This window comes from Pristiophorus japonicus, chromosome 3 (genome assembly GCF_044704955.1).
Source record: "Pristiophorus japonicus isolate sPriJap1 chromosome 3, sPriJap1.hap1, whole genome shotgun sequence".
Classification (NCBI taxonomy): domain Eukaryota; kingdom Metazoa; phylum Chordata; class Chondrichthyes; family Pristiophoridae; genus Pristiophorus; species Pristiophorus japonicus.
In genome coordinates, this window is record NC_091979.1 from 200,620,806 (window position 1) to 200,636,064 (window position 15,259).

The following is a 15,259-nucleotide window of genomic DNA, read 5'->3' on the forward strand; positions in this document are numbered from 1 at the left end:
CTTGTCCTTTTCCAGAACTACCTTAAATCTAACTGAATTATGGTCACTAGCACCTATATGCTCTCCCACTGATACCCCTTCCACCTGCCCAGCTTCATTCCCGAAAACTAAATCCAGAACTCTGCAGCACTCCTATCTCCCCTGTCTTGTCACTGCTCTGTCTCTCCCTCTGTGTACCTCTTTCTCTGCATCCTCTTTCTCTCTCTCTCTCTCCCACTCCCTGGACCTCTCTGTCTCTCCCCAACACTCTTTCCTTCTCTGCACTTATCTTTCTCCTAAGGCCCCCGCACCCCCCCCCCACCCCACCCCACCCCGCATGCCCTCAGTACATTTTTATCTCTGTAATGTAATTATTTTGGGCCTGTGAGTTTGACTGAGTCAGGCCTTTTAGCAGGTTCGTGATGAATGCTATCTGTTGGTCCCTGACACTAATTGTCAAGGGACACTGAGGCTTTGGGCTTGAGGCTGTGAATATCTGCCGGGCTATAAATCAGAGAAATTGAATTAGAATGTTTTAAAATTGGGAAACAGAAAAAGGTTTAATGTCTCTATTTTACTGGATATCCCCTCCCCCATAGACACATGTTTCATTTGTAAATCAGCTCCGTGTATTATAGGGTCGGCCTATCCTGAGGAGAATAGGGAGATTTTTTTTATACTTCATAACACAATTAGAATTGAGATTATTAAGGAATTTTGTCGGACCTGAATATAGGAGGTGAGGCTTTAAGATAGAAAGTAATTTGTATTCTTTCTTTCATCTTTTGTTTCCTGAACACTTACATGAGTTTCTTCCTGACAGGCCTCCAGAGGCCAAAGAGAAATGAAGTGTAAGAATGTCAGTCAACAACAACAACTTGCATTTATATAGTGCCTTTAGCATAAGACGCTTCACCAATCAGAATTTGACACCGAGCCAAAATGCTTTACAGCCAATGAAGCGCTTTTTTGAAGTGTAGTCACTATTGTAACGTAGAAAACGTGACAGCCAATTTGCACAAAGCAGATCCCACAAACAGCAGTGTGATAATGACCAGATAATAAGCTAAGGCATAAATATTGCCAGGCTACCAGTCCCCTGCTCTTCTTCGAAATAGTGCCATGGGATCTTTTATATCTACCTGAGAGAGCAGATGGAGCCTGGGTTGAACATCTCATCCAAAAGACAGCACTTCTGACAGCGCAGCACTCCCTCCCTGGAGTGTCAGCCTGAATTTTATGCTCAAGTCTCTGGAATGGGACTTGAACACACAACCTTCTGACTCAGAGCAAGACTGCTACTAACTAATCCAAAGCTGACAATGTCAAGTGTCGCGGGTGTGTAGTATAGTATTAGGCAGTCCCTCGTGTCGAGGATGACCCGCTTCCACACCAAAAAAATATGAGTTCACAGGTGTTTCAATGAGCTACATCTTGAAGGGTGGAAGATGCCCGTGCGTGAATTCTTTTAACGTGGAGTGGCTGTTGCACACCAGCCACCACGTAGGCTTGACAGAGCAAGGCCTTGATCCAGTAGCAGGGGTTAACCAAGACGACTGGAGACCAAGCTCTGCTGTGCCATCCCTGGGCCCCAACCCCACTGTTGATATTTGTTACTCCGCTCCTGGGCCACGACCCCGCCGCTCCTCAACTCCGACACCACAATTCCTGGGCCATAATCCCATCGCTCCTCGCCTCTGACATCACCGCTCCTGGACCAAAACCCCGCCACTCCTTGACTCCACTGGTCCAGGGCCCTGAACTCTCGCCTCTCCTGGGCTCCGAATTCTCGCTTCTCCTGGCCTCCGAATTCTCGCTTCTCCTGGGCTCTGAATTCTCGCTTCTCCTGGGCTCCAAACTCTCGCCTCTCCTGGGCTCCGAAATCTCGCTTCTCCTGGCTTCCGAACTCTCGTCTCACCTCGGCCCCGAATTCTCGCCTCTCCTGGGCTCCGAACTCTCGCCTCTCCTGGGCCCCGAACTCTCGCCTCTACTGGGCTCCGAACTCTCGCCTCTCCTGGGCTCCGAACTCTCGCCTCTCCTGGGCTCCGAACTCTCGCCTCTCCTGGGCTCCGAACTCTCGCCTCTCCTGGGCTCCGAACTCTCGCCTCATCTCGGCCCCGAACTCTCGCCTCTCCTGGGCCCCGAACTCTCGCCTCTCCTGGGCTCTGAATTCTCGCTTCTCCTGGGCTCCAAACTCTCGTCTCACCTCGGCCCCGAATTCTCGCCTCTCCTGGGCTCCGAACTCTCGCCTCTCCTGGGCCCCGAACTCTCGCCTCTCCTGGGCTCCGAACTCTCGCCTCTCCTGGGCCCCGAACTCTCGCCTCTCCTGGGCTCCGAACTCTCGCCTCTCCTGGGCTCCGAACTCTCGCCTCTCCTGGGCTCCGAACTCTCGCCTCTCCTGGGCTCCGAACTCTCGCCTCTCCTGGGCTCCGAACTCTCGCCTCTCCTGGGCTCCGAACTCTCGCCTCATCTCGGCCCCGAACTCTCGCCTCTCCTGGGCCCCGAACTCTCGCCTCTCCTGGGCCCCGAACTCTCGCCTCTCCTGGGCCCCGAACTCTCGCCTCTCCTGGGCCCCGAACTCTCGCTTCTCCTGGGCCCCGAACTCTCGCCTCTCCTGGGCCCCGAACTCTCGCCTCTCCTGGGCCCTGAACTCTCGCCTCTCCTGGGCTCCGAACTCTCGCCTCTCCTGGGCCCCGAACTCCTGCCTCTCCTGGGCCCCGAACTCTCGCCTCTCCTGGGCCCCGAACTCTCGCCTCTCCTGGGCTCCGAACTCTCGCCTCTCCTGGGCCCCGAACTCTCGCCTCTCCTGGGCCCCGAACTCTCGCCTCTCCTGGGCCCCGAACTCTCGCCTCTCCTCAGCCCCGAACTCTCGCCTCTCCTGGGCTCCGAACTCTCGCCTCTCCTGGGCTCCGAACTCTCGCCTCTCCTGGGCCCCGAACTCTCGCCTCTCCTGGGCTCCGAACTCTCGCCTCACCTCGGCCCCGAACTCTCGCCTCTCCTGGGCCCCGAACTCTCGCCTCTCCTGGGCCCCGAACTCTCGCCTCTCCTGGGCCCTGAACTCTCGCCTCTCCTGGGCTCCGAACTCTCGCCAGTCCTCGGCCCCAAACTCTCGCCTCTCCTGGGCCCCGAACTCTCGCCTCTCCTGGGCCCCGAACTCTCGCCTCTCCTGGGCCTCGAACTCTCGCCTCTCCTGAGCTCCGAACTCTCGCCTCTCCTGGACTCCGAACTCTCGCCTCTCCTGGGCTCAGAACTGTCGCCTCTCCTGGGCTCCGAACTCTCGCCTCTCCTCAGCCCCGAACTCTCGCCTCTCCTGGGCCCCGAACTCTCGCCTCTCCTGGGCTCCAAACTCTCGCCTCTCCTGGGCTCCGAACTCTCGCCTCTCCTGGGCTCCGAGCTCTCGCCTCTCCTGGGCTCCGAACTCTCGCCTCTCCTGCGCCCCGAACTCTCGCCTCACCTGGGCCCCGAACTCTCGCCTCTCCTGGGCCCCAAACTCTCGCCTCTCCTTGGCCCCGAACTCTCGCCTCTCCTGGGCTCCGAACTCTCGCTCTCTCCTGGGCTCCGAACTCTCGCCTCTCCTGGGCCCCGAACTCTCGCCTCTCCTGGGCTCTGAACTCTCGCCTCTCCTGGGCCTTGAACTCTCGCCTCTCCTGGGCTCTGAACTCTCGCCTCTCCTGGGCCTTGACCTCTCGCCTCACCTCGGCCCCGAACTCTCGCCTCCCCTGGGCTCCGAACTCTCGCCTCTCCTGGGCCTTGAACTCTCGCCTCTCCTGGGCCCCGAACTCTCGCCTCTCCTGGGCTCCGAACTCTCGCCTCTCCTGGGCCTCGAACTCTCACCTCACCTCAGCCCCGAACTCTCGCCTCTCCTGGGTCCTGATCACGCCGCTCCTCCGCCCCAACTTTTCGCCGCTCCTCCGCCCCGACCCTGCCTCTCCTCCTGCTGGGTCCCGACCCCACCATTGGTCCCACCCACGCTCCAGTCATCAACCTGGATTTTGGTGACGTCATTCCAGTCGCCCTCATTGACCATCTCGCACTGCTCCTTGCAGTGGCTGGCTCTTCATTTTATCCCCGACTGTGTTCCCTTATAGGTTGTGGGGGGGGGGGGGGAGGGCCGCCGTGCTGATTCTGAGGCTGGCTCCTCCTTATATCCGCGAAGTGTCCTATATCCCATGAGTGTATGCAAAGCCCACCATGCTGCAGTTTGGCACAATCCCTGTGGTAAAGGGAAATCTAGCTCTGTGAGACATCTTCATCACCTTTAATTAAAACTATATTTTATTATTTATTTAATTAAGAACGGCGAGTAAGAGAAACTAAGGAGACTGTGGCAGTGGGATTCATATGACCTAATGGGTTCATAAATAGAACATCGCCCATCTCCATCTCTGCCTCAGCCCATGTGCTGCTGAAACCCTCATCCATGCTTTTGTTACCTCCAGACTTGACTATTCCAATGCTTTCCTTACTGGCCTCCCACCTTACACCCTCTGTAAACGTGTGTTCATCCTGTATCCTAACTCCCACCAAGTCCTGTTCACTGATTATCTCTGTGCTCACTGATCTACACCGATACTGGTCCAGCAACACTTCGATTTTAATATTCTCATCCTTGTGTTCAAATCCCTCCATGGCCTCACCCCTCTTTGTCTCTGTATCCTCCTCCAGCCTTACAACCCTCTGAGATCTCTGCAATCCTCCAGTTCTGGGGTCTTACACATCCCCAATTTCCTTCACTCCACCAGTGGCTGATGTCCCTTTAGCTGCCTAAGTCCTAAGCTCTGAAATTCCATCCCCAAACCTCTCCGCCTCTCCACAGCTCCTCCTTTAAGACCTCCTTAAAACATTCTTCTTTGACCAAGATTTTGATCAACTGTCTTAATGACTCCTTATGTGGCTCAGTGTCAAGTTTTTGTCTGATTTATGGTCCTACAAAAAGCATTGGCATGTTTTACTATATGTATAAGTGCCAGTGTTATATCTGCAAAATAAAACTGGTCTGCATCAGAAATTCAGTCATTTGGATTTACCCAAATATATCCCAGTTGCACAGATCTATACTTCTAATTTTGTTCAGCTCTTCCCATCACATGCCCTCACTAGCTGATGTGTAAATATGTCAAGCTGTATTTAGTACCCACAAGAACCTTTTCTGTGAACGTCTGCATGAACCAAAGTGACCTTCTGTCTGCCTGGCTCAGAATCTACTCATGTGATGTGGGGCCTGACTGCACTGCAGGCTGAGGCCTGGGTTTCTGCTCAGTTTACTCTGTTTGGGTGCCAGTACACAAAGATCAACTGACTGTGCGCCTACAGTGAAACGGGTAACTCAGAAACATTCTTTCACAAAAGAGTCCACTGTAAACATGTGACCAGGCTTGCGAGCTAGCAATCCCCTTTTAGAGCTCAAGCCATTAATCTGATTGAAAGAAGCAAGCGCTGTGCTTGAAAGGGATATTATTCACCAGGCGAAAAAAGAAAAAAGCATTAAAACTAAGAAGTGTGGAAATGCTTTACATGACAATGATGGGGATTTGTTTTTGTTACAGCTATGTTATTAAGATAAAAGCTCCACATGCATGTAGGTTTTAAGAAGCATCTTAAAGAGGGAGAGAGAGGTAGAGAGGTGGTGGAATTTAGGGAGGGAGTTCCAGAGCTTCGGGCCTAGGCAGCTGAAGCCACAGCCGCCAATGGTTGAGTGATTGAAATCGGGGATGCACAAGAGACCAGAACTGGAAGAGAGCAGAGTTCTCTGAGGGTTTATGGGCTGGAGAGGTTTCAGAGATAGGGAGGGGTGAGACCATGCAGGGATTTGAAAACAAGGCTGAGAATTTTAAATTCAAGGCATTGCTGGAGTGGGAGCCAATGTAGGTCAGTGAGCACAGGGGTGATGGGTGAATAGGACTTGGTGTGAGTTAGGATAAGAGCAGCAGAGTTTTGGATGAGCTCAAGTTTACGGAGAATGATCGTTGACTGTGCCATGGAGCTTGCTGATTGAGTAGACTGAAGATGATAGGAAAATACAGTTTTCATTGGGGGTTGTTTTTCTGAAGTGATTAATCAGAGGTTCTTTGTGTCCGTGACCTCTCACAGGACAGTTTAATGCTGCTCTGACTCACGTACTGCATCTTGCCCAGACACAAATGTGCCAGTGAATAATGGTGAAAGTCAATGCTGGTGTGAAGGAAGGGCAAATCCACACCCTATCTAGCTAGAACTTCGATAATGAGGTGTTAACTCTGATTCAGCTCTTCTAAATTTCAGCTCTCTGATCTTTGCCCTGGGTTTCGTCAATATAACACTGTTTACAGTGGCACAGGCACAATGGTCGAATGCCCGCCTTCTTTGTTGTATGATTCTATGATTCCCCGTAACTTTTTTGCAATTTTCTTTTCCAAATACTGATCAAGTGGCCACTTGTGGTAAAAGTGCTCCCTGTTCCACTAACCTTCTGTGTCAGCCATGGCTCATCTTGCCCTTAAGAAAGGAGGTGTGGGTTCAAGTTTCACTCCAGAGTACTGAGCACAAAATCAAGGCAGACACTTCAATGCAGTATTGATGGAATGCTGCACTGTCGCATGTATCATCTTTTTGGGTGAGACATTAAATCGAGGCACCATCTAAGCCATGTTTAACGCAGTGTTTAACTCATCTTCCTGTCAGATTGGTTTAACGGGCTGGGTGTGTGGCCCCGTGGTGTTATTTGAGTGCCAGAGCAGGTGGTAACATGGCAATGAGGGCCAGAAGTCAATAACAGCAACAACAGCAACAACTTGCACTTATATAGCACCTCTAAGGTAGGAGAACTTTCCAAGATGCTTCACAGCGATTAGCAAACAAAATTTGACACTGAGCCACATAAAGAGATATTAAGGCAGGTGACCAAAAGCTCGGTCAAAGAGATAGGTTTTAAAGAGCGTGTTAAATGAGGAGAGAGAGGCGGAGAGATTTAGGGAGGGAATTCCAGAACTTAGGGCCTAGGCATCTGAAGACAGGGCAATCAATGGTGGAGTGATTAAAATTGAGAATGTGCAAAAGGCCCGAATTGGAGGAGCGCAGAGATCTCTGAGGGTGGTAGGACTGAAGGAGATTATGTTCTGGAAAGAATAATGGTCAAAAGCTGAGTGAGGCTGTCCTGCGAGTGTCGCGACAGTGGGGCCACCACTCCACTCCACAATCTCCAGAATCATTCAACAAGACACAAGGATATGCTGCTGCATGGCCGGCTGACAACTCAAGAGGTGAGGGGGGCTCTGTATGGTGAGGGTGCTCTCTGGGAACAGGGGGTGTATGTATTTGCAAGGCTACTTGCAAGAATCCAGGCAGGTGGGTTGCTGTGTGTTCTCCACCAGCCCCTCACCCCCTGAAGGCTGGTATTGGTATTGATGATTTGAGGTGACCCAGAACACCCAGCCCCCTCCTGAAGTGGCTTAAACTGAGATGCATAGCAAGGTGGTGATAACAGGTAGGATTTTTAAAAAGCTTTGTGTAAAGCATTTTCCAACAACCTGTTAGAGATTAAATAAGCTACTAAATGAGGTTAATAGACCAACTGTCAATATATCTGTATTGATTTATGTTTTAAAAATTATAACAACTCATGATTTCTACACCAAATCTTTTGATCTTGTAAGAGTTTGTCTCTTGATTTATGAGATGGTGGGGTTGGCTTTACTAAATTCCCTACCTAAACCTCTCCATCGCTCCATCTCATGCCTCCTCTAAGACACATCTTAAAATCTACCTCTTTGACCTGCACTAATATCTCCTTATGTGGCTCAGTGTCAATTTTTGGCTGATAACCTTCCTGTCAATTGCCTTGTGACATTTTACTATGTTAATATGATACTATTGTTATCCTTATTGATTTAGAAAGTGATGGAGGGTGTTCTACAGTCCAAAAGGGGCCACAGATAAGCCAGGGGAGGAGGTCAATGTGCAGGAACAGGTTGGGAAGAGCCAAATGGTTCAAAAGGGGCTAACGGCAGTGAGCATCCCATTCTACTGTCCCCACTCTTCACTCAAGGCTGTTAGATACACCCATCAAATATTGCCAGATCTGGCAACATCCCAATACTGCTAGGTTCTGTCTTCCAGACATCCCTCCCCAGTCCTCATGGACAGGATTCATCCTAACTGTTCCCAGATCCCGGGACTCCCTTTCAGTGCACACAAAGCCTTAACCACCCTCAGTGCTCCCATACCTGGAAAACATTGAATGCAAAATATGCAACGGTACAGAAAATCCCCTTCTGCTCCCCCACGGATTGTATCACTCTACTCTCTGTCCCAGGGATTGTATTGCTCTACTCCATGCCCCAGGGATTGTATCACTCTACTCCCCGCCCCAGGGATTGTATCACTCTACGCTCCACCCCAGGGATTGTATCACTCTACTCCCTGCCCCAGGGATTGTATCACTCTACTCTCTGTCCCATGGATTGTATCACTCTACTCCCTGCCCCAGTGATTGTATCACTCTACTCCCTGCGCCATGGATTGTATCACTCTACTCCCTGCCCCAGGAATTGTATCACTCTACTCTCTGTCCCAGGGATTGTATCACTCTACTCCCTGCCCCATGGATTGTATCACTCTACTCCCTGCCCCAGGGATTGTATCACTCTACTCTCTGTCCCATGGATTGTATCACTCTACTCCCTGCCCCAGTGATTGTATCACTCTACTCCCTGCGCCATGGATTGAATCACTCTACTCCCTGCCCCAGGAATTGTATCACTCTACTCTCTGTCCCAGGGATTGTATCACTCTACTCTCTGTCCCAGGGATTGTATCAATTTACTCCCTGCCCCAGAAATTGTATCATTCTACTCCCTGTCCCAGGGCTTGTATCACTCTACTCCCTGCCCCATGGATTGTATCACTCTACCCTCTGCACCATGGATTGTATCACTCTACTCTTTGTCCCATGGATTGTATCACTCTACTCTCTGCCCCATGGATTGTATCACTCTACACTTTGTCCCATGGATTGTATCACTCTACTCTCTGTCCCAGGGATTGTATCACTCTACTCTCTGTCCCAGGGATTGTATCACTCTACTCTCTGTCCCAGGGATTGTATCACTTTACTCCCTGCCCCAGGGATTGTATCATTCTACTCACTGTCCCAGGGATTGTATCACTCTACTCCCTGTCCCAGGGATTGTATCACTCTACTCCATGCCCCAGGGATTGTATCACTCTACTCCCTGCCCCAGGGATTGTATCACTCTACTCCCTGTCCCAGGGATTGCATCACTCTACTCTCTGCCCCATGGATTGTATCACTCTACTCTTTGTCCCATGGATTGTATCACTCTACTCTCTGTCCCAGGGATTGTATCACTCTACTCTCAGTCCCAGGGATTGTATCACTTTACTCCCTGCCCCAGGGATTATATCATTCTACTCCCTGTCTCAGGGATTGTATCACTCTACTCCCTCTCCCAGGGATTGTATCACTCTACTCTCTGTCCCAGGGATTGTATCACTCTACTCCCTACCCCAGGGATTGTATCACTCTACCATCTGCCAAATGGATTGTATCACTCTACTCTCTGTCCCAGGGATTGTATCACTCTACTCTCTGTCCCAGGGATTGTATCACTCTACACCGTGCCCCAGGGATTGTATCACTCTACTCCTTGCTCCAAGGATTGTATCACTCTACTCCCTGCCCCATGGATTGTATCACTCTACTCCCTGTCCCAGGGATTGTATCACTCCACTCCCTGTCCCAGGGATTGTATCACTCTACTCCATGCCCCAGGGATTGTATCACTCTACTCCCTGGCCCAGGATTCTATCACTCTACTCTCTGCCCCATGGATTGTATCACTCTACTCTCTGTCCCAGGGATTGTATCACTCTACTCTCTGTCCCAGGGATTGTATCACTCTACACCGTGCCCCAGGGATTGTATCACTCTACTCCTTGCCCCAGGGATTGTATCACTCTACTCCCTGCCCCATGGATTGTATCACTCTACTCCCTGTCCCAGGGATTGTATCACTCCACTCCCTGTCCCAGGGATTGTATCACTCTACTCCATGCCCCAGGGATTGTATCACTCTACTCCCTGGCCCAGGGATTGTATCAATCTACTCCCTGCCCCAGGGATTGCATCACTTTATCCCGGCCCCAGTGATTGTATCACTCTACTCTCTGTCCCAGGGATTGTATCACTCTAATCCCTGTCCCAGGGATTGTATCACTCTACTCTCTGTCCCAGGGATTGTATCACTCTACTCCCTACCCCAGGGATTGTATCACTCTACTCTCTGCCAAATGGATTGTATCACTCTACTCTCTGTCCCAGGGACTGTATCACTCTACTCCCTGCCCCAGGGATTGTATCACTTTACTCCCGGCCCCAGTAATTGTATCATTCTACTCTCTGTCCCAGGGATTGTATCACTCTACTCTCTGTCCCAGGGATTGTATCACTCGACTCCCTGTCCCAGGGATTGTATCCCTCTACACCCTGCCCCAGGGATTGTATCACTCTACTCCTTGCCCCAGGGATTATATCGCTCTACTCTCTGTCCCAGGGATTGTATCACTCTACTCTCTGTGCCAGGGATTGTATAACTTTACTCCCTGCCCCATGGATTGTATCACTCTACTCTCTGTCCCATGGATTGTATCACTCTACTCTCTGTCCCAGGGATTGTATCACTCTACTCTCTGTCCCAGGGATTGTATCACTTTACTCCCTGCCCCAGGGATTGTATCATTCTACTCACTGTCCCAGGGATTGTATCACTCTACTCCCTATCCCAGGGATTGTATCACTCTACTCCATGCCCCAGGGATTGTATCACTCTACTCCCTGCCCCAGGGATTGTATCACTCGACTCCCTGTCCCAGGGATTGTATCACTCTACTCTCTGCCCCATGGATTGTATCACTCTACTCTTTGTCCCATGGATTGTATCACTCTACTCTCTGTCCCAGGGATTGTATCACTCTACTCTCAGTCCCAGGGATTGTATCACTTTACTCCCTGCCCCAGGGATTATATCATTCTACTCCCTGTCTCAGGGATTGTATCACTCTACTCCCTCTCCCAGGGATTGTATCACTCTACTCTCTGTCCCAGGGATTGTATCACTCTACTCCCTACCCCAGGGATTGTATCACTCTACTCTCTGTCCCAGGGATTGTATCACTCTACTCTCCGTCCCAGGGATTGTATCACTCTACTCTCTGTCCCAGGGATTGTATCACTCTACACCGTGCCCCAGGGATTGTATCACTCTACTCCTTGCCCCAAGGATTGTATCACTCTACTCCCTGCCCCATGGATTGTATCACTCTACTCCCTGTCCCAGGGATTGTATCACTCCACTCCCTGTCCCAGGGATTGTATCACTCTACTCCATGCCCCAGGGATTGTATCACTCTACTCCCTGGCCCAGGGATTCTATCACTCTACTCTCTGCCCCATGGATTGTATCACTCTACTCTCTGTCCCAGGGATTGTATCACTCTACTCTCTGTCCCAGGGATTGTATCACTCTACACCGTGCCCCAGGGATTGTATCACTCTACTCCTTGCCCCAGGGATTGTATCACTCTACTCCCTGCCCCATGGATTGTATCACTCTACTCCCTGTCCCAGGGATTGTATCACTCTACTCTTTGTCCCATGGATTGTATCACTCTACTCTCTGTCCCAGGGATTGTATCACTCTACTCTCAGTCCCAGGGATTGTATCACTTTACTCCCTGCCCCAGGGATTATATCATTCTACTCCCTGTCTCAGGGATTGTATCACTCTACTCCCTCTCCCAGGGATTGTATCACTCTACTCTCTGTCCCAGGGATTGTATCACTCTACTCCCTACCCCAGGGATTGTATCACTCTACCATCTGCCAAATGGATTGTATCACTCTACTCTCTGTCCCAGGGATTGTATCACTCTACTCTCTGTCCCAGGGATTGTATCACTCTACACCGTGCCCCAGGGATTGTATCACTCTACTCCTTGCTCCAAGGATTGTATCACTCTACTCCCTGCCCCATGGATTGTATCACTCTACTCCCTGTCCCAGGGATTGTATCACTCCACTCCCTGTCCCAGGGATTGTATCACTCTACTCCATGCCCCAGGGATTGTATCACTCTACTCCCTGGCCCAGGGATTCTATCACTCTACTCTCTGCCCCATGGATTGTATCACTCTACTCTCTGCCCCATGGATTGTATCACTCTACACTTTGTCCCATGGATTGTATCACTCTACTCTCTGTCCCAGGGATTGTATCACTCTACTCCCTGCCCCATGGATTGTATCACTCTACTCCCTGTCCCAGGGATTGTATCACTCCACTCCCTGTCCCAGGGCTTGTATCACTCTACTCCCTGCCCCATGGATTGTATCACTCTACCCTCTGCACCATGGATTGTATCACTCTACTCTTTGTCCCATGGATTGTATCACTCTACTCTCTGCCCCATGGATTGTATCACTCTACACTTTGTCCCATGGATTGTATCACTCTACTCTCTGTCCCAGGGATTGTATCACTCTACTCTCTGTCCCAGGGATTGTATCACTCTACTCTCTGTCCCAGGGATTGTATCACTTTACTCCCTGCCCCAGGGATTGTATCACTCTACTCCTTGCTCCAAGGATTGTATCACTCTACTCCCTGCCCCATGGATTGTATCACTCTACTCCCTGTCCCAGGGATTGTATCACTCCACTCCCTGTCCCAGGGATTGTATCACTCTACTCCATGCCCCAGGGATTGTATCACTCTACTCCCTGGCCCAGGATTCTATCACTCTACTCTCTGCCCCATGGATTGTATCACTCTACTCTCTGTCCCAGGGATTGTATCACTCTACTCTCTGTCCCAGGGATTGTATCACTCTACACCGTGCCCCAGGGATTGTATCACTCTACTCCTTGCCCCAGGGATTGTATCACTCTACTCCCTGCCCCATGGATTGTATCACTCTACTCCCTGTCCCAGGGATTGTATCACTCCACTCCCTGTCCCAGGGATTGTATCACTCTACTCCATGCCCCAGGGATTGTATCACTCTACTCCCTGGCCCAGGGATTGTATCAATCTACTCCCTGCCCCAGGGATTGCATCACTTTATCCCGGCCCCAGTGATTGTATCACTCTACTCTCTGTCCCAGGGATTGTATCACTCTAATCCCTGTCCCAGGGATTGTATCACTCTACTCTCTGTCCCAGGGATTGTATCACTCTACTCCCTACCCCAGGGATTGTATCACTCTACTCTCTGCCAAATGGATTGTATCACTCTACTCTCTGTCCCAGGGACTGTATCACTCTACTCCCTGCCCCAGGGATTGTATCACTTTACTCCCGGCCCCAGTAATTGTATCATTCTACTCTCTGTCCCAGGGATTGTATCACTCTACTCTCTGTCCCAGGGATTGTATCACTCGACTCCCTGTCCCAGGGATTGTATCCCTCTACACCCTGCCCCAGGGATTGTATCACTCTGCTCCTTGCCCCAGGGATTATATCGCTCTACTCTCTGTCCCAGGGATTGTATCACTCTACTCTCTGTGCCAGGGATTGTATAACTTTACTCCCTGCCCCATGGATTGTATCACTCTACTCTCTGTCCCATGGATTGTATCACTCTACTCTCTGTCCCAGGGATTGTATCACTCTACTCTCTGTCCCAGGGATTGTATCACTTTACTCCCTGCCCCAGGGATTGTATCATTCTACTCACTGTCCCAGGGATTGTATCACTCTACTCCCTATCCCAGGGATTGTATCACTCTACTCCATGCCCCAGGGATTGTATCACTCTACTCCCTGCCCCAGGGATTGTATCACTCGACTCCCTGTCCCAGGGATTGTATCACTCTACTCTCTGCCCCATGGATTGTATCACTCTACTCTTTGTCCCATGGATTGTATCACTCTACTCTCTGTCCCAGGGATTGTATCACTCTACTCTCAGTCCCAGGGATTGTATCACTTTACTCCCTGCCCCAGGGATTATATCATTCTACTCCCTGTCTCAAGGATTGTATCACTCTACTCCCTCTCCCAGGGATTGTATCACTCTACTCTCTGTCCCAGGGATTGTATCACTCTACTCCCTACCCCAGGGATTGTATCACTCTACTCTCTGTCCCAGGGATTGTATCACTCTACTCTCCGTCCCAGGGATTGTATCACTCTACTCTCTGTCCCAGGGATTGTATCACTCTACACCGTGCCCCAGGGATTGTATCACTCTACTCCTTGCCCCAAGGATTGTATCACTCTACTCCCTGCCCCATGGATTGTATCACTCTACTCCCTGTCCCAGGGATTGTATCACTCCACTCCCTGTCCCAGGGATTGTATCACTCTACTCCATGCCCCAGGGATTGTATCACTCTACTCCCTGGCCCAGGGATTCTATCACTCTACTCTCTGCCCCATGGATTGTATCACTCTACTCTCTGTCCCAGGGATTGTATCACTCTACTCTCTGTCCCAGGGATTGTATCACTCTACACCGTGCCCCAGGGATTGTATCACTCTACTCCTTGCCCCAGGGATTGTATCACTCTACTCCCTGCCCCATGGATTGTATCACTCTACTCCCTGTCCCAGGGATTGTATCACTCTACTCTTTGTCCCATGGATTGTATCACTCTACTCTCTGTCCCAGGGATTGTATCACTCTACTCTCAGTCCCAGGGATTGTATCACTTTACTCCCTGCCCCAGGGATTATATCATTCTACTCCCTGTCTCAGGGATTGTATCACTCTACTCCCTCTCCCAGGGATTGTATCACTCTACTCTCTGTCCCAGGGATTGTATCACTCTACTCCCTACCCCAGGGATTGTATCACTCTACCATCTGCCAAATGGATTGTATCACTCTACTCTCTGTCCCAGGGATTGTATCACTCTACTCTCTGTCCCAGGGATTGTATCACTCTACACCGTGCCCCAGGGATTGTATCACTCTACTCCTTGCTCCAAGGATTGTATCACTCTACTCCCTGCCCCATGGATTGTATCACTCTACTCCCTGTCCCAGGGATTGTATCACTCCACTCCCTGTCCCAGGGATTGTATCACTCTACTCCATGCCCCAGGGATTGTATCACTCTACTCCCTGGCCCAGGGATTCTATCACTCTACTCTCTGCCCCATGGATTGTATCACTCTACTCTCTGTCCCAGGGATTGTATCACTCTACTCTCTGTCCCAGGGATTGTATCACTCTACACCGTGCCCCAGGGATTGTATCACTCTACTCCTTGCCCCAGGGATT